Genomic DNA, 25,351 nt, shown 5'->3' on the forward strand with positions numbered 1-25,351 from the left:
CTTAAAATGCTTGCTAACTTTGCTAATGATTCACATAAGAATATAGCAGGCTAAACATATGTATTGCCTTCATCACTTCACCTCCCATTCTTTTTTTTCTTTAATGTTTATTTATTTTTGAGAGAGAGAGAGCAGGGAAGGGGCAAGAGAGGGGGGACAGAGCATCCCTAGCAGGCTCCACGCTGGCAGCAGAGAGCTCGATGTGGGGCTTGAACTCACAAACCATGAGATTGTGACCTGAGCCAAAGTTGGATGTTTAACTGACCGAACCACCCAGGCGCCCCCCCCCCCCGCCCCGCCCCATTTATTTCTTAAACCCTTATCATCTGGGTTCTAGTCTCACAACTGTTCTGAAGCTGTGTTCTCTTAGGTCCCAACCTGATTTTCAGTCTCTGACAGTTGGGATCATCCATTAAATCTAAGTATTTTTCCCCAAGTTGAATCTTTCAAGCAGAGCAAAGATGCTCTTTGCTCCTTGGGCAAAGACATTCATCAGCCTGACCTCACATATTACTTCTATGACGATGACCTGAAAAATCGCCACCTCTGGGCATTATTCATTCCATTGAACAAGCTGAATGTCTCCTCTGGTTTCCATTGGGAACCTTGTTTTAAACTGTGTGCCAGGCATCTCATTCATGAAATTCATTGGTCCATCCATCACCCTCTCTGGTTGTGAAAGGCCAGCCTCTCTCCTTAGATTTCTTGAGCTGGGAGGAGTATAGACACACACAAATCATTCTGCATGATATGGAAACAGGGGTACTCCACTGGCAACTCAGGAAGGAGATTGGGATCCTAAAGGAGGAAATGGAAGGGTCAAGAGAGGCGGGAAGCAGGGAGGGCTAGCTAACAACGTGACAGAAGACCACGGTCTATGGAGAGACACATAAAACATTCCCTTTGTGGGAATGCGGGACTTCAGAAGAACGATGTCTGACAGTAAAGTTGAAGAGTTTGCAAATTGTGTGGCATTCCTGTGCAACTCCTGAACTTCCTAACACTCTTTGGGCTCTTTGGGGGAATGAAGAGGGTCATAGCCCAGGATTTTCTGGAAAGCAAGGAGAAGTAAAATAGAGCTGGGTATAATCATTTGGAGTCAGAGGACAGCAGATAAATCAATTGCAGCGTGGGTAAGAAAGCAAATCCCCGTGCCCTTAGGTATGTTAGGCAAATATGTGTTCTAAGCTCTGCCATCATCACTACCTAAGTCATTGACTTTGATATTAAGTAAAAGAGTGACCTCAAGAAGTAGGAAGCCATGGAGATTCTTGGATTATATAATATTCATAAATAGGACATCAACCTGTGGCATGAGGTCCCTGTGCTTCATAGATGTGAGAACACTCATGGGGCCAGCTGCATCTGTTTACTGCCATGAAGGGTTCGGCCCTCACCTTTTGGCTTCCTTCTTGGGCTCTAAGCTTCTTTCTTAAGCTCCTTAAGAGGCCTGGTGACCCTCTCATATCTCAGGGGTATAGTAATAATCATGCTGCATATCTTTATATCATTTCACAGTTTACAGAACTCATTCACACACATTTTATTCTCATAATAGTCTTTAGAAGGTATTATTCTTCCCATTTTACAGGTGAGGAAACTGAGGTTCAAAAAGGGTTCCATGATTCGCTCAAACTCATGCATGTAGTAAGTGTCTGAGTGAGTGAGAATTCTGTCTGTTGCGCTCCCCTTACCCCTGGAGCTGCCTTCCGAACATGAGTTCTTCTGACTGATTCAAGCACCTCTCTCTATAAAGTTGGTTAAGGGATTTGTGCTTCTGTTGCTGACTATTTTCAAGGTTTCAAATTAGTATTGGGGAAAAGTATGACCTTTATGAGAGTTTAGGGAATAGTTACAAACATTCAAAATGTGGAAATCTCACCTTAAGTATTCATCTGAGTGGAGTCAGCTGAGGAGGTACTAAGAGGGACAAGAAAAACCAGAAGATGCATTTCCCAGCTACAGAAAGGTTGAGAGCTGCGTACAAACCCACCAAGAGTTTGATGGAAATATTCGAGCATTTTCCTTAAGGATTTCATAAAGAATTGCTAAATGCTAAATACAAAGCACTGTTTTATACTTATGAGAAGATTCTTTGCTTCCATGTTTCAGGCAAATCTAAAGCAGAGCAATTCTCTGAGTCAAGCTCACCTATGTAAAGTGTCACGTCTTTCCAGGGCAGACTGAAGCCCTGCATCGAAGCAAAAGCCCAGAAACTGTAAAGGGATAAGGCTACAGGATTCATGCTACACAGGCTTCATCGTCTTGCCCATCTTCACGTCTTCGTTTGGTTTTACTCAGAAGCCCTTAACCAGACTGGTGGGGGGACAAAAAGGGAGTGTGGGCCATGCAGGTGATAGGGAGAGCTGGCCAGGGCACAGAGTTTGCTTCAGTCTCTGTCTCTTTCAGGAAGGGCAGACGAACCCTTAGGAACTATGCGTTCTGGTGGGAGAAAAATTATTCTCAATGGGGGTATTTAAATATGCACATTTCCAACCAACTATTTGAGGATCGCAGGGCCAGTTGACATATCCAGTAATTCTTCCCTCTCCCTCAGCCATGGTTTCGGTCACCCGCAGTCAAGGTCCAAAGCAGATGACCCTCCTTCTGATGGATGGTCAGAAGGTCACCAGGAGCCTTGTGGTATGTCATTCACCTTGCTTCATCTCATCATGTAGGCATTTGATCATCTCACGTCATCACAAGAAGAGCGAGTACAGCGCGATATACATAACTTTTATTATAGTATATCATCATTGTTCTACTTCATTATTCGTGTTGTTAGTCACTTACTGTGCCTAATTTAGAAGTTAAGCCTTATCATAGTTGTGTATATACGGGAAAAAATGCAGTGTATGTGGAGTTGGGTACCATCTCTGATTTCAGGCACCCAGTGGGGGGCTTGGAACGTGTTCCCATGGATAAGGGGCACAACTATACCAACAAGTCCCTAATAGGCTTGAGTTTTGTCTTTCATCAGCTCATTTCCCAAGTTTAGGAAGAAGAGCAAAATTAGGTCATTTAATTTTCATTGACTTTCCCTTCCCCTTCCTCTCCTGGGAAGAGGAACAGACCCGGTAGATTCATAAATTGAATAGTTTAAGCAATTAAAATCTGACTCGAGCTAACTAGGATATACTAGTAAGGAAGGAGTCATCTAATTTAATAAGTGGGAAGACATGATCAAGAATAAGCCATTCTAACTTCCACTCTGTTAAAAAAAAAAGTTGTGTTAAGAAATTCCAAATGTTTGAAACATTTCTAAGAAGGCCAAATAATTTTTTTTTATCAGTGTATTTACTACAAGGTATCTTTAAGTTGTGAGGGCCTTTGGTGCATTAAGAATGTCCAGGTTGTTGGCACAAAAACAGACACTCAGATCAATGGAACAGAATAGAGAACCCAGAAATAGACCCACAAATGTATGACCAACTAATCTTTGACAAAGCAGGAAAGAATATCCAATGGAATAAAGACAGTCTCTTCAACAAGTGGTGCTGGGAAAACTGGACAGCGACATGCAGAAAAATGAACCTGGACCACTTTCTTACACCAGACACAATAAATAAACTCAAAATGGATTAAAAACCTAAATGTAAGACAGGAAGCCATCAAAATCCTTGAGAAGAAAGCAGGCAAAAACCTCTTTGACCTTGGCTGCAGCAACTCCTTACTCAACACGTCTCCAGAGGCAAGGGAAACAAAAGCAAAAATGAAATATTGGGACCTCATCAACATAAAAAGCTTCTGCACAGCGAAGGAAACAATCAGCAAAACTAAAAGGCAACTGACGGAATGGGAGAAGATATTTGCAAACGACATATCAGATAAAGGGTTAGTATCCAAAATCTATAAGGAACTTATCAAACTCAACACCCAAAAAACAAATAATCCAGTGAAGAAATGGGCAAAAGACATGAATAAACACTTCTCCAAAGAAGACATCCAGATGGCCAACTGACACATGAAAAAATGCTCCACATCACTCATCATCAGGGAAATCCAAATCAAAACCACAATGAGATACCACCTTACACCTATCAGAATGGCTAACAGTAACAACTCAGTCAACAACAGATGTTGGCGAGGATGCAGAGAAAGAGGATCTGTTTTGCACTGCTGGTGGGAATGCAAGCTGGTGCAGCCACTCTGGAAAACAGTATGGAGGTTCCTCAAAAAATTAAAAACAGACCTACCTTATGACCCAGAAATCACACTACTAGGTATTTATCCAAGGGATACAGGTGTGCTGTTTTTGAAGGGACACATACACCCCAATGTTTATAGCAGCACTATCAACAATAGCCAAAGTATGGAAAGTGCCCAATGTCCATCGATGGATGAATGGATAAAGAAGATGTGATATAGGAAGTCCCCTGGTGATTCATATGCATGAGAATCTTTGCCCAAGGTCAAGGGACATTAAAAGAATATCCTTACAAAACACTAGCTACATTTACTCAAGGAATGTTGATGACATGGTCAAGATTTTTTTTTCAATTTAATGTATCTCTAAGCAACTAGACTGTTTTTGGGGCACCTGGGTGGCTCAGTCAGTTGAGCATCTGACTTGACTTAGGTCATAATCTCCCGGTTCTTGGGTTCAAGCCCCACTTCAGGCTCTGTGCTGACAGCTCAGAGCCTGGAGCCTGCTTTGGATTCTCTCTCTCTCTCTCTCTCTCTCTCTCTCTCTCTCTCTCTCCCTCTCCCCCCTCTCCCTCCCTCCCTCTCCCTCTCGCTCTGTGCCCCTCCCCCACTCATGTTCTGTCTCTCAAAAATAAATGTTAAAAAAAAAGCCTATGTTGCACATAGGAATGCTTCTTTTGCTTAAGATGAGCTACTTCCGTACCTCTGGCCCTATAGTGGTTTTCATGCCTCTGTCTCAGAATGTTTTTCCAACACTAATTCATTAAGTAGATGATGGAGAAACTGAAGCTCCAAGAGAACCAGAGGAAGGACATGGTTCCTGATCCCCAACCTGTAGCTTTCTTCAAAAAACAAGAAAAACCTTTGCCAATTCAGGGACACTGCCTGACAGGTAGAGTTGCTATAAAAGCAGTGCATTATTATTATTAAAAATTTTTTAATGTGTATTTATGTTTGAGAGAGAGAGAAAGAGAGAGCGAGAGAGAGCACAAGCAGGGGAGGGGCAGACAGAGAGGGAGACACAGAATCTGAAGCGGGCTCCAGGCTCCGAGCTGTCAGCACAGAGCCCGACGCAGGGCTCAACCCCACGAACCATGAGATTATGACCTGAGCTGAAATCAAGAGTTGGACTCTCAACCAACTCAGCCACCCAGGCACCCCTAAAAGCACTGTATTATTAAAACAAGGCTATAAGATGACAGGCTATGATTTTTGGCAAAGTAGATTTCAGATAATTAGTTGAACAAAAAAACATAGGGGCACTTGGGTGGCTCAGTCGGTTAAATGTTCGACTCTTGGTTTCAGCTCGGGGCATGATCTCATGGTTCATGAGTTCAAGCCCCGCATGGGGATCTGCTGACAGATGGAGCCTGCTTGGGATTCTCTCTCTCTCTCTCTCTCTCTCCTTCTCTCTCTCTGCCCCTCCCGTGGTTGCTCTCTAACTCTTTCTCTCAAAAATACACAAATAAACATTTAAAGAAAAGAAAAAAGCCATATACATTGGCTTGCAGAGGGAAAAGCATATTTAAATGTATTTTAAAAACATATAGCTTTTGTCTTCTTGCCCAGTGAAGGCATACCTGTAGGATGGCATTGACTGGATATGTTTAAATAAGGGAAAAAGTATCCAGTAACTGAAACAGGAGGACCGGCGTGTGCCAGCGCGGTGTGACATTTCAGCAGCAGCCTGTGGTGACCACCCTCCTCAGGGCTATCAGGGGATATAGCCCTGATCGCTATCCCCTGACGCACCGTTTGCCATCTCCACCGCCTTCCGTTTCACCCGCGCTTGCCGTCCAGGAACAGCCAAAACTGGCCTCCGGGGACAGAGCCTTCTTGGCAGCCGTCTCAGGATGGTCAAGTGATGACCCGGTTCTCCCCCAAGTCAGAGCCGATGAGGAGAGGGGTTGAGGTGGGAGGGCCCGAGGTCCCCCCCACCACTGCTGCTGGAGCAGCCCCTGGCTTTCAGAGAGGGGCTGGGGGAGGGGCGGGCAGCACCCCAGTCCGCTCCCCAGGCTTGGATGACCCGGCAGGTGCTCACGCTTTCCTCAGGGGAGACTCACAAGGAAGACTCCTGACCCGCTCACATGCAGATTCTGAAATCACTGACTCATTATGAGCCCCCTGAGTTACGCTTTTTCAGTTTTCACGCACGCCCCAGGACCAAGAAGGTTGACATAAAAGAACTTGGGGATCTCGCAGTTATAAGAATGATTCAATTCCTTTGTGATTACTAGGCAGTCGAGTTGGAACAAAGCCTAGTCGGTGAGAAGTTACTGACCTGTAAATACTCCTCCCAGTGGGTCCTGCTCATTCACTCAGTGGCTCACCAGGCTCAGCCGGCCTCTCCAGGGCGACATTCCTCTCCATCTGACCCCCACATCCCCTCCTCCCTCAAATCTCTCCCTTCTTCTGCAGCCTGGATACTTTCTGTGCTGCCCCTGCCCGCCCCCGTCCAGGAACTGCCCCGCTTGTAGGGATGACTCACGTCCTGGCCTGTCAAAGACCTCGTTGGTCCTTGAAGCTCATCTTAAATGCCGCCTCCTTCATGGCGATTTCCTGAGTGTCCCCCAAACAACTACCTCTCCTTTCTTCCTCTTTCTCTTTTTACAGGGCTTGGATTGCTCTGCCTGGTGGCGTGGCTGTTTCTGTGCACCCCACGGATCTCATCTCTCTGTAGCCAGGGCCGTGCATTCGTTCCCCCGTGGCACCTGGCACATGGAATTAACTCGCCGTTTCTAAAATGAAACTGACTTGCAGTACACGGAAACCAGACGGAAGGGGGTAAGGAAGAGACTAGGGGGTCAAGAAGGGAGGGCAGAGGCTGGTGGGCAAATGCAAGGGAGCAGGAAGGTGATTGCTGACAGTGCAGTCAGCCAGTGTGATGGCAACCAGGAGGAAAGGACACGGTGGATGAGTCTAGAGAGTCGAGTCGATTCTGAGTCACTGATGTATCTCGCCCCTTACAGGGGCCCACGGGAACCCGTGCGTGGGCAGAGCATTAGCATCTCAGAGCACGAGATCCGCAGAGTGTGGTATCACCAGCGGGTCACTGCAAGCAAAGCTCACGGTCAGTGTTCTTGGACCAGCGAGACCCCAACAGCACGGGAGCCGGTTGGGGAGAGGCCACGATGTCCAGAGCAATCACAACTGAGGGACACGGTTCCAGGTCCGGAGGAGGAGTCCCTGCTGAGCTTGACCAGTGTTAGGGGGCCGGGCGCAGATCCAAGGAGAACGCCGGGCCCCAGGAGACAGTCCCCTCTGGAGTCCCATGTCCTCCAGCTCAAACAAGATGAACCTCTCGCCGATTTTTAGGGATTTCCAGAAAAGGAGATGGTATTCCTTTCTTCCACAGGGAAGGTTGCTTTCTTGGGTTAGTTAAGGGTGCGTCCGTGAACTACTGAGACTGCCTGCACACTGTTTTGTGAGGCCCTGATTCAAGGTCATTGCACAGGACTGCCGTCCAGCCCTAAATTCTCCAGGTTGAACAGTGGAGAGGACACCCCTGGGCGTGGTGGCCACTGAGTGGATGGAATACGTGTAGAATTTACCTCGTACTTTCTGGATTCCGAAACCAGCCCAGTGACCAGGGTAGTGGGGCCGAGGCATGGGGTGGGGTGCGGGGGGGATGAGAGGCCATTTATCTGAATCAGGGTGTGGTCACACAGCTCAGAGAAGAGGCTGAAAGCCGGGAGCTGCTCCTACCATAGGGCCTTGGAGTGATGGCAGTCCACAAATACCTCCAGCCTGTGCTCAGTGACAGTCCAAACCTGACACAGGGCCGTTCTTTTACAAAGGTATGCAGCCAGGTATCCCTCAGAACTAAAGCCTGAGGGACGGCCTCAATCAGAGAGCTGGGCTAGCTGCCGTAGAGATCTCTGTGGTCCCCAGGATGCAACCAGGGGAGGAAGCAAGGGCCTTTGCTTTTATTTCGGTGCTGGGGCAGTTTTTCCCTTTAATTCTCAATTGCTCTCGTTTCTGGTCAGCTGCTGGCAGGAGGCAGCTCTCCGCCTGGGCCCACAGCTCCTCAAAAATCCTAGTGTGCCTGTCACCAGAGAGGCCCAATCCAGACAGTTGTCCCGTGGGATAGTTCCCGCATGGAACCCAGTTGTTCAAGCAAACAAACTCACAAGTTGCAGGCAGGTTGGCCTCCAAGTTTAAACATACTGTGTCCTGCCTAATGTTTTTGGGAGGCTGGGGGGGGGGGGGGCGGGGAGGGGTGCTGTTCAGACTAGAAAATTCTGTCTCAAAGAAACCTGTTACAGTAAATTTGAAGTGGATTCAGGGTCAATATTTCAGAAAAGGAGTCAAGAGACTTTAAGGGGACTCTTTATTTATTTTTTAAAGTTTATTTATTTTTAGAGAGAGTTCATGTGGGGAAGGGGCAGAGAGAGAGGGAGAGAGAGAGAGAATCCCAAGCAGGCTTCCCACTGGTAGCACAGAACCCGATGTGGGGCTTGAACTCACAAACTGTAAGATCATGATCTGAGCTGAAACCAAGAGTTGGATGCTGAACCGACTGAGCCACCCAGGTGCCCCTGAGGGGACTCTTTAAGGCCAGATATTGTTGTGGACTGATTTGGGTTTTCCCAAATTCACGTGTGAAGCCCTAACCCCTGGTACCTCAGAATGTGCCCAAATTTGGAGACCGCTGTTAACAGGGTAATTAAGTTAAAATGAGCTCATTAAGGTGGCCCCTAATCCAGTGTGGCTGCTATCTTTATTAGAAGAGATCGGGAGGGGCGCCTGGGTGGCTCAGTCGGTTAAGCATCTGACTTCGGCTCAGGTCATGATCTCACACTCTGTGAGTTCAAGCCCCGCGTCGGGCTCTGTGCTGACAGCTCGGAGCCTGGAGCCTGTTTCAGATTCTGTGTCTCCCTCTCTCTGACCCTCCCCCGTTCATGCTCTGTCTCTCTCTGTCTCAAAAATAAATAAACATTTAAAAAAATTAAAAAAAAAAAAAAAAGAAGAAGAGATTGGGACCCAGACAAGGGGGAAGGCCCTGTGGAGATATGAAGAGAAGGTGGCTGAGGAAAGAGGCCTCAGAAGGAACCAGCCCCGTCCTCACCTTGATCTCAGACTTCAGTCTCCACAATGGTGAGAAGTGAATTTTTGTTATTTAAGCGTCCCAGGCTGTGGGACCTTGTTGTGGCATTCCAAGCAGACTCATACAGGGCCTGGGAGAGAGGGAGGGCAAGGGTTGCAGTGCTCTGGAATGACAGTTTAGGTGGAGGGTTCCAGATTAGGGAGACTCAGAAAGGTGGGGGATTAAGGCCAATAGTAAGTAAGGCTGGATTAAGGTAAAAGTAACCAGCTGGTCTAACTCTGCTCCCTTTACTTCTCTTCCACATACCCTTCTCAGCTTGCTTCTTGCAGCTGGAGGTCTTATCAGGTCTCTCAGGAATATATACCATTTATTAGGAGGCCCCTGAAAGTGGAAAAATACCTTGTCCCTCCCACGTCCGTGCCAGTAATCGCTACTGGTGGGACTTCATAATGGTGGTGGAGAATGTAGAGTGAACACCTTTCTCAAGTGGCTCTCAGATTGTATCACTTGGGGAACAGCTTGCTATTTCTACTCTCTTTAAGTTTACTTATTTTATTTTGAGAGAGAGAGAGAGAAAGAAAGAGAGAGCATGAGCAGGGTGGGAAGAGAGAGAGAGAGAGAGAGAGAGAGAGAGAGAGAGAGAGAGAGAATCCCAAGCAGGCTCTGTACTGCCCAACGTGGGGCTCAAACCCACGAACTGTGAGATCATGACCTGAGAGGAAACAATGATTCGGAAACTGAACCAACTGAGCCACCCATGTGCCTCTATTTCTACTCTTAATTAAGTGTGCCTAATGGAAGAAGTAAAAGATTTAAAGAAAAAAAGTGATTATGGACGGTGGGACGTTGCAGTGAGTTTTCAAATGGAACAAAATCCCCTATGCAGAGTCCCCATGTAGAGTCCTGGCTCCTCTTTACTCTCAGATCTTGATTCCTCTCTTTTTTATTTTTAGTACTTGAAAACAAAATCAGCAGCCTCACACAAATAAGAGTTGGACCAACATTGGAAGTTCTGCCATCGAGTGGACCCACAGAGCCCCAGAGGTGAGTTATTTCATCAGTTCATGTCTTGATTTCTCCATGTGCAAACCTGTGGGCCATGCCCCCCACTGCCTCCTTGCTCAAAATGCAGTCAGGGACATTCAAGCTAAAATAAATTCAGGTTCCCAGTAAGTATAAAGTAAATATCTACCTCCAACGTACTTTTTAAAAATTATTTTTTAAAGTTTATTTATTTATTTGAGAGAGAGAGAGAGAGCACATGGATGGGGCAGAGAGAGAGAATCCCAAGCAGGCTCTACACTGCCAACGCCGAGCTCAGTATGTGGCTCGAACTCATGAACTGTGAGATCATGATCTGTGCCAAAGCTGGACGTCTAACCGGCTGAACCACCAGCCGCCCCCAACATACTTCTTACTAGAAGTGGGAAAGATAGTGAGCCAAAGCTTAAGTTCCCCCTTTTAGCTTTTGAGTTTGAAAAGGACTACTTCTTTCTTTTTATGAAAAACAAAAACAATAACAACCCCCCTCCCCCGGAAAACAACAAAACAAAACAAAACCCCAACCACTCATTTTGCTCATTAAACTGCTACGATTTTCTTTTAATAATAGGCCTGGAATAGGTAGAAATTCCCTAAACCCATTGAAAAGATGGCTCTCCTCTCACTATAATTTTGATGATTACAGCTAACAGCAGCTCACTTAGTTGGCTTCATTTGGGAGGACTGAAACTTATCTCTTGGAGTGTCTACCTTATAATAGTCGCTATTTTGATAGAATCTCTTCAAAATCCGTTAAACATCCTTTTTCTTCTAACCATTGTCCACTGGATGTAGGGTCATCATAATATTACCGTTGCATTAGGAGGTGTAATCCAGTCCTGTCACCAATGAGCCACTGTGGTTTTTTTCCCCTTAGGGCTAAATGATCATGTTCTTAGGGATCGTGTGTCTACTTGGTGCCACTGCCTGTTTTCGCCAATCTATCTATTTTGAGTCTCTGCCCCTTGCCGTGGGCTGTGAGAGCAGACGCTGAGCTTGTTAGACTGTCTACAGCTAGATACAATTGGCTCTGAACTCCAGGTGTCAGGGGCTCTTTGGCGAACAGTGGTATAGTAGACATTCATGAATACCACCCCAGCTTGCATTACTGCCTTTCCAACAGCCCCTGATTTCTGCTGGAGGATCCACATGTTTCTACCTGGGGCTCCGAGGTTGGAGCCCTTGAGCATAGCTAAGCTAGTCAGCACATTGCATTCCCTAGGCATGTGATTGGTCCAGAGGTGATACATGGACCCAAGAAGGTCCAATCAGAGTGTTCTCAGCATCTCTAGCTTATGATGCCTTGATAAAGGCATACCTGCTCTCTCTTAGACATGGAACAGAGCGTATGGCCTGCATCTGTCTGCAGTTATCTTGTCACCATTAGTGAGCTAGCTTTAGGATGAGGTTGATCCCAATGAAGGCAGAATGGAGAGAAGGATTGAAACAGTTCTTTGGTGCCACCTTCTTTTTTAATGTTTATTTTTGAGAGAGACAGAGACAGAATGTGAGTGGGTTAGGGGCAGAGAGAGAGGGAGACACAGAATCCGAAGCAGGCTTCAGGCTCCGAGCTGGCAGCACAGAGCCCGACGTGGGGCTTGAACTCATGAACTGCAAGATCGTGACCTGAACTGAAGTTGGACGCTTAACCGACTGAGCCACCCAGGTGCCCTGTTTGATGACATCTTCTAAGCACTGGATTAACCATTGCCTAAAGGTCCCTTGACCTCTGGATCTTTCTTTCTATCTTTCTTTCTTTCTTTCTTTCTTTTCTTCCTTAATGAGGCTTTATATGATAAATCTCCTTATTGTCTAAGCCAGTTTAAGTTAGCTTTTCTGATATTTACATCAAAGAGAGTCCTGACTGACTCATAATGTGAAAGAATTTGGACTTGACTTGGTCTGAAATCTATTTTGGTACTTCAGAAGATACTGTTGATACACTTCCTGGTAATACATGGGTATCCACTTATTTTTTAAATCATACATATGCAATGTATGTACTTTTGTATGTATGATATTTCACTATGTAAAAGAAAATAAGCATTACCAGTATACAGCTACTTAGGCAGAATACCCAGTAACATTAATTCAAAAAATATTTATTGAATGTCTATTCTATGCCAGACACATTCTTGGTCCTAGGACATGGTGGGGAAACAAGACAAAAATTCTCACTCAAATAAATAATTTTAAAAACATAGGATATATAGTAATGTTAGGTAATGATATTGCCATGAAAAAAAAACAAAGAAGGTTAAGGGAGAGACAAAAATGTGTTATTATTTTAGGCAGCGTGGTAGGGAAGGCACCTCTGATGAGATGATATTTGAGCAGAGACCCGAAGGAAGGTGAGGAGGTGAGCCTCGCAGGTATTGAGGGATTTGGGAAGAGCTCTCCAGGCAGGGGAAACAGTATGTGCAAAAGTCCCGAGGTAGGAGTGATCTTGGAGTGCTCTGGAAACAGCATGGAGGCTGGCAGCCTGGAGGGCAAGGGCTGAGGGAGAGGGTGGCAGGACGGCGGCTAGGAACACCGCCTCACAGGCTATGGCAAGGACCAACTAAGTTCAGAGAGAGATGGGATGTTTGGAGGATTTCGAATAGGAGGTGTTAGGATCTAACTTAGCATTCAGAGGATCACTGTTGCTATGTGGAGAATAGTGTGTAGAGAGTCAAGGTAGACCAGGGGAGGTCTTGCATTATTCCAGGTGAGAGAAGCAGTGGCCTGGACTTTGCTGTAGCAGAAGGGGTCATGAAAGATGGTCGGACCCCAAAAGTAGAGCCTAGAATTTGTCAGGGAACATGGATAGGATGTGGCATGGGAGGCAGTAAGAGGAATCAAGGGCACTTCCAAGTTTTTCCCTTAGGAACACTTGGAGAAGGAGCAGGTTTGGGGAGAGAATCAAGAGTTCTGTTTGGGGGCACCTGGGTGGCTCAGTCGGTTGAGGGTCTTGATTTCAGCTCAGGTCGTGATCTCATGGTGGGTACGATCAAGCCCAGCATCAGGCTCTGCACTGACAGCGTGGAGCCTGCTTGACATTCACTCTCTCCCTCTCTCTCCACCCTTCCCCCCGCTTTAAAAATAAATAGGCAAACATGAAAAAAATAGTTCTGTTTTAGATTTGTTAAATTTGTGATGCCTGATTAGACACTCAAGTGGAGCCCAGGTGGGCAGATGGATGTGCAAACGTGGAATTCGAGAGAAGATAGGGCCGTGTTTAGGGAGACTTCGCTCAGCCTCACCATTGCTTCTCCTATCAGTAACTGGTGGAAAACTCAAAACAAATGAAACGGTTTAACTGACTGAGCCACCCAGGCACCCCTCAAAACAAATGAAACGGATGGAAACTTTATGAACACTGGTGGTCTTAACTACAATATCCATGTAGAGGTGCTAAAACTTCCAAGTGAGCTGCCTAAAATGGACCGATCCGCTGTATCTGATCCAGAAATCGTGTTACTGGGGGACGGAACGGAGATGACACGGAAACTCTCTGGAAGCGTTCCTGCGTGGCACTATCCACCACTACCAGAAGATTCAGACCACGCTCAGGTGCTTGCTTCGACGACCTTCTAGATAGCAAAAGCACAGCTCTGGGTGCCAACACGCAGGCTGTTGTATTTTAGTTTTTCTCCCAAAGTCCTTAAGCGCTGTGGGTTCTGTCCTTCTGCATTTGATGCCATACCCCTTGCCAAGTGACCAAGGGAGCCCCTAAATGCAGCTGTAGTACTGCACGCAGATAATGACAGTATTGCCTGTGACCGTGACAGCCCCTGCCCTGGGTACTTGGCTACCTCTGACCTTTGACACACCAGCTCTGGGCAGCACACATCATTAAACGTGAAAGCAAACATGGAACCTGCTGGCCCCTGGGCTCAGGCTCTTTTATCCTCAGTGTGGGTCTCTATCAGACACGTTTTTACCCTAGGTCTTGAGCAGGTTCTCTATAAAAGTATCTAGTCTAGATTTCAAAATGAACATCAAACATAAATGTTCTAGAAGTTCAAACAACAAATCCTCACCTAGGGCACCTTGGTGGCTCAGTTGATTAAACCTCCGACTTCAGCTCAGGTCATGATCTCATGGTTCATGAGTTCAAGCCCTGCATCAGGCTCTGTGCTGGCAGCTCGGAGCCTGGAGCCTGCTTCGGATTCTGTGTCTTCCTCTCTCTCTGCCTCTCCCCCGCTTGCACTCCATCTCTCTCTCTCTCTCTCTCAAAGATAAATATTAAAAAAAAGAAGGAGAAGAAGAAGAAGAAGAAAACAGTGGAAGATACTTAAAAAAAAAAAAACCAAAACGCTCGCTTAAACTGGCAGAATCTTTTCTCCATTTTCCCAAAGGAGGAGGGCAAAAAGAAGAGGCATGATGGAGCCTTGTGACTCTTCAAATGATCTCAGAGTACTCTTGCTATGGAAGGATGAAAGCCTTCTTGAGGCATCCAAGCCCAAACACTCCCCTGTAGTTTTGCATTCAAATTAACTAATGAGATAAGCCCCCCTGGTTCAGTTTCCTGTCTTTGGTTATAATTGCTGTTGCGGTCTTACTAATCATTTCCTGCAGTTTTTCCTTCTTTTGCTATGGGAAGTATTAATGTCTTTAATTTTCCATTCCTTCTTTGGCCTGGGGAGTCTGTTAAGAGAGGATTTCGTATTCTCTAGCCTGCCTTTCTCAGCCATAAACAATTTTCATTTTTCTAGAACAGACTTTGCTAGGTTACTTTTTAATTCGAACCTTCATTTTTGTTTTACTTTGTTCTAAAACGAATGAGAAGCTTACAATAGCCAGAGTTGAATCCAAGAATTTGAGGCTCTTTGTGATCTCTTTTCCATCATTTTCTCTCAAGAGTCTTTAACTTGGGTTTCTAGGGGTGTGTCAGTCCCCTGAGATTATGTGCAACCTTTTGTGCTTATATGAGTAACATTCCCCCCAAGCCCCAGTAAAGATGTCATAATTGTCATCAGGTTTTCAATACATGTTACTAAAATAAACTCAGAAACCTTGAGGGGCCCTACTTAATCATTCTGGGGATTATTGCTTTGGGCAAATCTGGTGACCAATCCTTACCTACCTGAGAACAAAGAGAAGATCATCTCAAGACTGTAGGAAAAAGGCTACCTTCCACACAACATTTGAACTGCAAATTTACTTTTCCCCAACTCTTCCTCCTTCTACAGAGGCAGGAGCTGCTTTCTTAAAATGGTAGATGATGTGCCCAGAGTCCCAGAGCTAAGCAGTTGTAGAGGTAGGACTAGAGTCTATGTCTGGTTCTTGATTCTGTTCACCCTCCACTTTCCATCACCAACAGCAAGGTGACCGCTAACACTCCATAATATTCCACGCTGAAGCAAGTTAATTCTAAGTACCTAAGTAAAAGTAACCTAAGTGGGGAGGCTGGGTGGGCTCAGTCAGTTGGTTAAGCATCCTACTTCGGCTCAGGTCACGATCTCACAGTTAGGGAGTTTGAATCCTGCATCGGGCTCTCTGTTCTCAGCACTGAGCCTGCTTCAGATCCTCTGACCCCCTATCTCTGCCTCTCCCCTGCTTGCATTCTCTCTCTCTCTGTCTCTCTCAAAAATAAAAACATTAAAAACAATAATTAAAAAAAGAGAAATACCTAGGTAATATTTAGTAATTGAAAAGAAACCTTCTGAGCCATGTAAAGGGTGTGTGTGTCATAAACTCAGGAAATCATTTCTTGCCTTTCCCAGCCTACAGAGAACATTCCCGTGTGTATCGTGTACTGCAGGCATTACATTGTGAGCTACCTCTTTGTATCCATGCTCCTCATTTCTCCCAGGGTTTTAGGGCCTTTGAAGACGAGGACTTCCTATTGAATGGGTTTCTATCTCAGAGAATTTGGCACACAGGCATTTTAGTAAGGCAGATGTTTGTGGAAGGATTAGCACTATTTGCACATTCCATTACACTTTTAGGACATTATCTAGCTGTCACCCTTGTGCACCATAATTCATAAGCTCAAATGCCTTCGAGGGTCAGGCAGGTAATTTAAATTAATGAAGCAAAACAAGTGTAGGGCTCTGGGGGAAGTGGAGAAAGTGGACAACTGGGAAATTTATGCTCCATCCCATTTAATGTTTAAGAAAAAGCACTTTGGAGGCCAACCTTCCAGCTATGGCAGCATAAAAAGGTCCAGAGAACCCACTCCCCATAGAACAAGTTGAAAACTGGAAAAAACAAACAAAACCAAACAAAAACCCAGTCATTTTGGGGCCCTGGAAATTGGCCAAAGGCAGATAACAAATTGAGAAGCATTTACTCGTGAAAAATAGCTAGAGCTTCAGGAAGGAATGGCGGGGCCTGTAGCCTTTTTGTCTGTTCTGCTACTATCCCTGCCCTCCTCCCCAATTCTGTCCCCAGCTTTATCAGCAAGGGGTGACCAGAAAAAATAAAACAAAAAAACAAGTTTGCTGCCAAAGGGAGCAAATCAATTTTGGGCAGAGGGTGAAAGGCTGCAGTGTGGACAATAACAGAGGACTTGGCAGGAAACTAATGGGGAAACTTCACTGCACTGCAGGTGTGACAATGTGCTCCTGGTTGGGGTAAGCAACAGACCAGCCATAAATTTAACAGGAAATCTTGGAATGGGAGAGCCGTAGAAAGACTGAGATGGGCTCTCACACATCCCCGACTTCCTGGGAACCTATGTGCATGTGCATGAGAGACCCCAGACAGTCCAGCAGAAAGTGAAAACCAAAGCAATTTAACACTGGCTAAACCTCAGACGCCATCCCCAACCCTCACACGCATCTATGTGCGGGATGGAAGCTTCACGGGCCTGTGGTGTTGGAGAAAAACCTCTGCCCAAATTCACTGGCTGACCATTGGGCCACACAGAAGCAGGGAAACCCCTAGGAAATAAGGCTAAGAAATAAAAATAATAAGAATAAACCTACACATACACACACACACACACACACACACACACACACATATCAGTAGCTACACAAATGTGGGGAAGAGAGGTTCTGCCATTCAAGTGCAGATTAGTGTCAAATGATAAAATGAAACCCTCAGGAAAAGAAATCAGAACCCAGAGTTACTAAAATATTACCTAAAACAAATATTACCTGAAACTTTCAGTTTTCACCAAAAAAAAAGAAAGAAAGAAAGAAAGAAAGAAAATTATAAGACATGCAAACACATAGCAAAGTGTGACTCATACTCAGAAAAAAAAAAGCAGTGAATAGAAATTGACTCTGAGTGGGACCAGATGTTGAATTTAGCAGATTAAGGCTTCAAAACAGCTATTTAAAATAGGTTCGAGAAACTAAAGGAAGCCATATTTTAAAAATTAAAGGAAAATCTGATATTAAACAAATATGGAATCTCAACAGGGAAATAAAAACTATAAAAGGGAACCACACAGAAATACTGGATTACTGAAAAGTACCAATAATCAAAACGAAAAATTCACTAGTGGGCCCAGGAGCATATGTGGGATGGCAGAAGACAGAATCAGTGAACCTGAAGATAAAGCAGTAGAAAGGATATAATCTGCAAAACAGAGAAAAAAGATAGAAGAAAAACAGATCTTTAGAGACATGGGACAATATTAAGCACAGCACAATACATGTAATGGGAGTCTCAGAAAGAGATGAGAAAAGAGTGGAAAATATCTGAATAAATAATGACTGAAGATTCCCAAATCTGATGAATAGCATTAACCCACAGGCCCAAAAGCTCAATGAATTCCCATATCGTGAATACAAAAAGAACTACACCTAGACACATTATAAACAGACTGCTTAAGGGCAAAGACAGAGGGGTGCCTGGGTGGCTCAGTTGGTTAAATGTCTGACTTTGGCTCAGGTCATGATCTCACGGTTCGTAAGTTCAAGCCCCACATCGGGCTCACTGCTGTCAGCACAGAGCCTGCTTCAGATCCTCTGTTCCTCTCTCTCTCTGCCTCTCCCCTGCTGATTCTCTCTCTCTCTCTCTCTCTCTCTCTCTCTCTCTCTCTCTCTCTCTCTCTCAAAATAAATAAACTTGTAAAAAAAGACAAAAACGAAGTAATCCTGAAGACAGCAAGAGGAAAACAACTCATCAAATACAGTACAAAACTATGAATGGCTGACTTCTCATTCAAAGAAGACCAGAGGCCCTGGAGGGAAAGCTTCAGAATACTCAAACAGAAAACAGATGTAAGCCAAGATCTCTTTATCTGGCAAAACTACTAATGAAAATGAAGGTGAAATAAACATATCCCTGGATATTACCCAAAGACCCTGATGGAATGTGTTGCTAACAGATATTCCCTGTATGAATAAGTAAATGATGTTTTTTAGGCTAGAATTAAATTACACCAGGTAGTAACTTGAATCCACACGAAGACATGAGGAGCTCCAGAAATTGTGTAGGTGCGTAGATATAAAGACTTCATGGCTTTGTTTCTTGCTGTTTCTCCAGACCTGGCACAGTGCCTGGGACATAGGACGTCCTCAGTGCATACTGAGTCAGTGAATGCTATCCTGCCATATGCAATATATCCATCTAGGAGTTGTCTTAAATACTTTTCACAAGACAGGGTATAAGTAATTAAATTCATTAAAAACTATTACTCTTGAATAATACATGTTAGAGAGGGTGGGTTCAGGAGATAGGAGTTATTATGTACCTGATGGTCCAGGTACACAGGTGCATATCCAGTGAGAAGCAGTTGATATGTGATGGAAAAAGCATTTGATCACCTGGCAAAGCTCTTTCCCTGACATGGACCTGATTCTTGCCGCTTTTCTCGATGCAGTCTGGGTCCTCTGTGTTACAGAAATCTTTCTTGGGAGAAAAAAAATGTATGTGATGTGCTTAACACAGTGTTGGCAATGCGAGAACTCTGTGGAAATGTTATTAGGAATGATGTAATAAGTCAGTCCTACCTTGAGCCCAATTTCATGACACCACATAATTCTTCCAGGAATTAGAAATACCCAGATGGTAAGACACATCCTCTATCTCCAACTCTTGGCTTGGAACTTCCTTAGGGCATACAAGTAGACCAGCAGTTTATGCGAACTTGGGGTGCTAATTCAGCCTGGACATTGGGCAGAAGACCGACTTTGCGTGGGCTTTGCTGCTCAGGGCAAGGACTAAGAAAACAACTAAGAAAAGCCTTTTCTTGAGGTTGGAACGGGGTCCAGAAGTATGTGAGCAGTTTGGTACGTTGGGCTGGCCTGAGTGACTGATGACACCCAAATATATACCCTCCTTCTTTCCACAGAGTACAGTGGCTTCTGTCTACACACAGGCAGCGAGTCCCCAGAAGAGACACCTGGCTGAATGCCTGTGGAAAGCTTCTAAGCACCAGATTCCTGAAGAGATGCCTCTTTCAGGTGTCTTCTGATAAAAGACTTTTCAGTGGGAGGCCCAGGCTTGCCTCTGTGCAAGAACCAGAATTCTGAGGATGTTAGCTGCATTATTCTGCTCAGGCTGCCGTAACAAAGTACCTCACGCTGGGTGTCTTAACCAACAGAAGTTTATTTTCCCACAATTCTGAAGGCTGGAAGTCCAAGGTCAAAGTGTTGGCAGGTTTTGTGTCTTCTGAGGACTCTTTTTTGGGGGGCGCCTGGGTGGCTCAGTCAGTTACGCATCCAACTCTTGGTTTCGGCTCAGGTCATGATCTCGCAGTTTGTGAGTTAGAGCCCCACATCAGGCTCCGTGCTGACGGTGTGGAGCCTGCTTGGGATTCTCTCTCTCCCTCTCTCTCTGCCTCTCTAAATCAATCAATCAATCAATCAATCAATCAATCAATCTCAGGACTCTTTTTGTCCTTGGCTTTAGACAGCTTCTCCCTGTATCCTCACATGGCCTTCCCTCTGTACCCGTCTATGTCCGAATCTCCTGTTCTTGTAAGGACACCAGTCATGTTGGAGTAGGGGCCGCCATATGGCCTCATTTTATCATAATTACCTCATTAAAGCTCTGTCTCCAAATACAGTCACATTGTGAGGCACTGGGAGTTAGGACTCCAACATATGGATTTGGGACATTGAAGTAAACAGAGGGGTCGACGCCACTTAAGAAGGTTGTAACTTACTGGGCAAGACTAGAAGAGTGTACAAAAGAGGGTTTTTGAGGAGCAAAGGAGGATTATGTGCAGGAAATGTCCTAGAGGCTCTGCTTAATGAGACCTCACTGAAACCTCCTTAACCCTCACTTAAACAGCCACCTTACAAGGCAGTTTTTCATCTTGTGTAGTGTCGTTTCCCTTTCCTGTTTGACTTTTCTGTCTTATTCTGATGGTGGTTGTTAAGTCTGCTAAAGAACATAACTTACACTTGTTCACTCTCATTTTGAAGTTTTCTCTTGCATTCACTGAACCGTGGTAAAAATGCATATAAGCCTGTCTGCTGAGTCCTAATTTATTTCCCTGAAATGCAATGGAATACTCTTTAGCTTCTCCAAGTGATGGCGTGGTCCTGCCCGGATGTGACGGAGCTACAGTTTGGGACTGGCAGTTGTGCAAGGGGGAAGCCCGGGGTTGTGCTTGTGCGTGTGCTGGGGGGCTGGGAGGGAGGGGGGAGAATTCTCTGCCGAGTTTTGTCTGATGTAGTGAACAGATCAGGCATCTGCCTTGTAAGTTGAGACCCCGAGCATTTAGTTGCTGCCTTAACCCTTAGTCCTACACAGACACAAGTATGACATGCCTGTGGGACCAGCTACCTGATTTGCAGGGCCCGATGAGAGATAAGGGGCAGCAGAGTGTTATACCAAACGTGAGGTCCTTCTGAGCGTGGGCCCTGGGGGACTGCCCCCATTACACACCTGTGAAACCAGCCCGTGTAAGGAGAAGGACTTTTCTTTTTTTTGTTGTTTTAATTTTTAAATTTTATTTAAATCCAAGTTAGTTAACATATAGTGTAATAATGATCTCGGGAGTAGAATTTAGTGATTCGTCACTTACATATAACCTGGTGCTCATCCCAACAAGTGCCCTCCTTAATGCCCATCGTCCATTTAGCCCCAAACCCCCCCAGCAACCTTCAGTTTATTCTCTGTATTTAAGAGTCTCTCATGCTTTGCCTCCCTCTGATTTTATCTTATTTTTCTTTCCCTTCCCCTGTGTTCATCTGTTTTGTTTCTTAAATTCCACATATGAGTGAAAACATATAATATTTATCTTTCTCTGACTGACTTATTTCACTCAGCATAATACCCTCTAGTTCCATCCACGCTGTTGCAAATGGCAAGATTTCATTCTTTTTGATCCTGAGTATTATCGAGGAGGACCTTTCAGTTGATTATTATCCCCCTCCTAGACTAGAAGATCATCCATCTTCATTTGGAGAATCTGCATCATTCACTTCAGGTTGCCATTAAACCTTTCTCAGCTGGATTTCTCAGAAGACGCCACACTATCAGGAAAATCTGGCCTTTGGCTCCACGGTTACTACTCTTAGTTTGCTTGATGCTGGGGCGCTGGGGGTGAGGTTTGGATTCCTGATCATAGCTAACGCCCTTCTGTCTCCTTCTGCTGCCTGGCTCCTCCTCTCAGAGGTCCGCAGCTTGTCTAGGAGCAAAGTTGTAACATCGCTGGGATTCTGTCACTCCTGCAGAAGAAGGGGGAGGAGCCCCGGACAAGACCCCTGAGGCTCGCAGGATGCCTGGTGTGTGTTTTCTGGTCATAGTGCCCTTCTGTTTCTTCTCTAGTCAAGACTTCTTGGCTAAGGGGTTCTGAGTGAGATAGGTGCCAGCCCTCCCCCGTCCCTGTGGACACTGCCTCTCTTGTCCTGGCCTCACATGGACCTCCCCATGCTGTCAGTTCAGCCTGCTTCTCCTCCTGATTCCCTTATCTGTTGGTTTCTGATCAATATGGGCAGTACACAGTTGCATTAGTCCCGGGGTTGCTCCCGGGGCCTTGTAGACACCGAGGGGTTTCATTCCATCGTACTCAGGCTCCCACGAGCTACACCAGAAGCGAAGCAGAACTATCTTCAGTCCTGGAGGAGGAGTGTACCCCCCAACCCTTTTCAGTGAACCACCAAGATACATCTTGATCCAAGGGGCACCCCCCTTCTTTCTGCGGAGTTAGGTAATATGGTGGGGGGTATGTGGTACCAGGGATATATGGCGTGTGCACAATGGTAAACCACCACTTCAAGAGGAAATCCTCTGCTCTGTGTAACCCAGCTGCTGTCTCTGCTGTCTCAGAGACGACGTAGACTCTGAGGGGCCCAAGCAGATGGTTGGGGCAGTGAGGACCCGAGATCTGTAGGGGGGGGGGGGGGGGTCCCTGGGCCAGAAGTCAACACACCTGAGTTCTGGTCCCGTGAGGTAGGCAGAATAATGGTCGCCCGAAGATGTTCAATTCCCCAAACCTGTGAATGTTACCTCATGTGGCAAAAGGGTCTTTGCATAGGTGATAAAGGGTTGTGAGATGGGAAGAGACGCCTGGGTTACCCAGGTGGGCCCAGTATAATCACAACTGTCTTTATAAGGGGCGGGGAGGTAGGAGGGTCAGAGCCAGGGAAGGAGATATGAAGAAGGAAGAAGTTGAAGTGGGGTTGTGGTTGCTGCCTGGAGTCACCAGCCAAAAAACATGGGTGGCCCCTACAAGTGGGAAAAGGCAAGGAAACAGGTTCTCCCCTAGAGCTTCCAGAAGAAATGCAGTTTGCCAACACCTTGATTTTACTGCAGTGGAACCCATTTGGACTTCTGACCTCTAGAATTGTGAGGTAATGCATCTGAGGGTTTTTTTAATCACTAGGGTAGCTGTAACTTGTTACAGCAGAACAGGAAGGGAATATACCCTACATTTGCCATTAGTGAGCTATTTGATTCTTGGGAAGGTAATTCCTTTTCCTCGGTCCCAGATACTGTATTTTAGGCACAGTCAAACATTTAATAGAAAATTTAAAGGAGCAGGATGCTCTTATTGATTGAAATCATATGTGGAAGGTCAGTGTGAATCAGATGGGTGCAGCTTCTTGGCAAAGTTGCGGACCCACTGGGTAGTGCAGACAGAAGGGCGTTGGGTCTCAGGCTATCTAGTGCTATTGACTTTCCCTGGTGGGGAGCCTGGGCACTCTGTGGACTCAATTGGTTGACAACCTTTGACACACACACATCAAAAAAAAAAAAAAAAAAAACATTGGAGGGGCGCCTGGGTGGCTCAGTTGGTTAAACATCCGACTCTTGATTTTGGCTTAGGTCATGATCTCCTAGTTCAGGGGTTCGAGTCCCACGCTAGGCTCTGCTCTGAGAGCGCAGAGCCTGCTTGAGATTCTGTCTCCCTGTGTCTTTCTCAAAATAAATAAACATTAAAAAAAAACTTATTGGAATTAAGTAGAATTTAAACTTACTGTTGATATTAGTAAGGCTTACACCTGTATTTTATCTTGGGTGTTATATACAACTCATAAGAATAGAGCTCTTGTTCAAGGCATCTCCAATTCTTCAAAGGTGCTCATTTTAAATCCCTACCCCTCCAGGAACTTAAGCAGGGAGATGGTGCCCATCCCTCTTGTATGAATAGCCATTAATGCAACACATCTAGAAAGAATCACGCTAGTTTTTCATTGTTACCGAAATGGACTTCTGTAGCCTGCCAGCATCCTCAAAGTGTTCTTGGGGAAGATCCTTTTTCCCTGGATGTTTCCTTTTGACTTTCTTCTGTTGCTCTTGGAGGCTAGCCAGGATCTCGTGCACCTCTCTGTGGCTCTTGGTTTCAGATGCTTAATGTTGGGGACATCCTAGGACATTGTGCTCAGAAAATGGAATGGGTAGGCACTTGGGTGGCTCAGTTGGTTGAGCATCTGACTCTTTTTTTTTTTTTTTTTTTTTTAATTTAATTTTTTTTTTTTCAACATTTTTTATTTATTTTTGGGACAGAGAGAGACAGAGCATGAACGGGGGAGGGGCAGAGAGAGAGGGAGACACAGAATCGGAAACAGGCTCCAGGCTCTGAGCCATCAGCCCAGAGCCTGACGCGGGGCTCGAACTCACGGACCGCGAGATCGTGACCTGGCTGAAGTCGGACGCTTAACCGACTGCGCCACCCAGGCGCCCCAGCATCTGACTCTTGATTTCAGCTTAGGTCATGATCCCAGGGTCATGGGATCCAGCTCCATGCTGAGTATGGAGCCTGCTTAAGACTCTCTCCCCCTCTTCCCCTCTCCTCCTCTCTCTGAATAAAATAAAAATTAATAAAACTAAAAATTTAAAAATGGAAAGGGTAAGTAAGGAGAGAAGCAGAGACGTTTTCTTATTGGCACTAAAATGCTCTGGGAGGACACCAAGGGCAATATAAACACAGCCTGTGAAATCAAAGCATCATTTAAAAAATAAACAAGCTCAATAGGCTAGGATTACTACTCCCTTATGAAAAGCAACTTTAGGACTCAAAAAAACAAACACTAAATTGGAGGAGGGTTCTTGAATGTGAACTTGACTGTGCTGTACAGGAAAATGTTCTACTTGGTCGCTTCATGAAGAAATACACAGAGTGAGATAAAAGGAGAAATATGTTACATAGAATATGTATTTTCTTAGTGTTGACATAATGCCTATTAATCGGTGGAGGGCCTTGTTAAAATCGGGAATTCCTGTGTTCCTCCAGACGCAGTGATTCTGCTTCAGCAGGACTGGAGTGAAACACTCCTGGTGATTCTAAATGGACCGTCCCAGGAGGAGATTTTGACAATCCCCAGCGACTGTATCTGAGCCACCAAAGTGCTCAGTCCAGAGATTAAAGTCCACTCTTGGAAATTCGTTAGCAAGGACCCTCACGCATCCTTCTTTTTGTTTCCCATGCTGCGTTCCTTCTAAAATATTTTATCAGGTGACTAAGTAGTCCGTCTAGTAAAAGCAAAAGTATCTGTTGTTGTTAGTGTTGTACAATATTATGCTGGGTAATGGTACCTCGAGACACATTGCAGTCCAATCAACCATTAGATTGTTCTTTCTGAAATTAATAAGCTTTCTGTTCTCTCTGCTCATTTAAAATCACTTGAAGAGTCAAAGGTTTACACATCAGAAGATGTGAGGTTTGGGGAGGCCAGGAGAATCACTGAATTCGTTCACAACTCTTTTGAGTATTCTAGGGGACTTCCTTTCTTAGGTCACAGTTCATAGGTCAGGCTCCCCGCCTCAGCCCTTTGCCTT

The 25,351-nt window shown here is 45.3% G+C and overlaps 1 long non-coding RNA gene across 4 annotated transcripts in view; it reads left to right on the forward strand.

Moving 5' to 3' along the window:
* The window catches only part of LOC109273735 (uncharacterized), a 30,107-nt gene extending 9,512 nt beyond the window's left edge, over nucleotides 1–20,595 (forward strand). For 3 of the 4 annotated variants that reach the window (XR_002083222.2, XR_008419676.1, XR_008419675.1), the window contains 3 exons: nucleotides 6,760–6,930; nucleotides 10,147–10,237; nucleotides 19,470–20,595. This is a non-coding gene — a long non-coding RNA (uncharacterized LOC109273735). Of the gene's footprint in view, nucleotides 1–6,759; nucleotides 6,931–7,115; nucleotides 7,217–10,146; nucleotides 10,238–19,469 lie in introns of all 4 variants that reach the window. The other variant, XR_002083223.2, reaches the window with a different exon arrangement.
* The last annotated feature ends 4,756 nt before the right edge of the window (nucleotides 20,596–25,351 follow it).

Source organism: Panthera pardus, unplaced genomic scaffold (assembly GCF_024362965.1).
Source record: "Panthera pardus isolate Hobbes unplaced genomic scaffold, ASM2436296v1 HiC_scaffold_6, whole genome shotgun sequence".
Taxonomy (NCBI): Eukaryota; Metazoa; Chordata; class Mammalia; order Carnivora; family Felidae; genus Panthera; species Panthera pardus.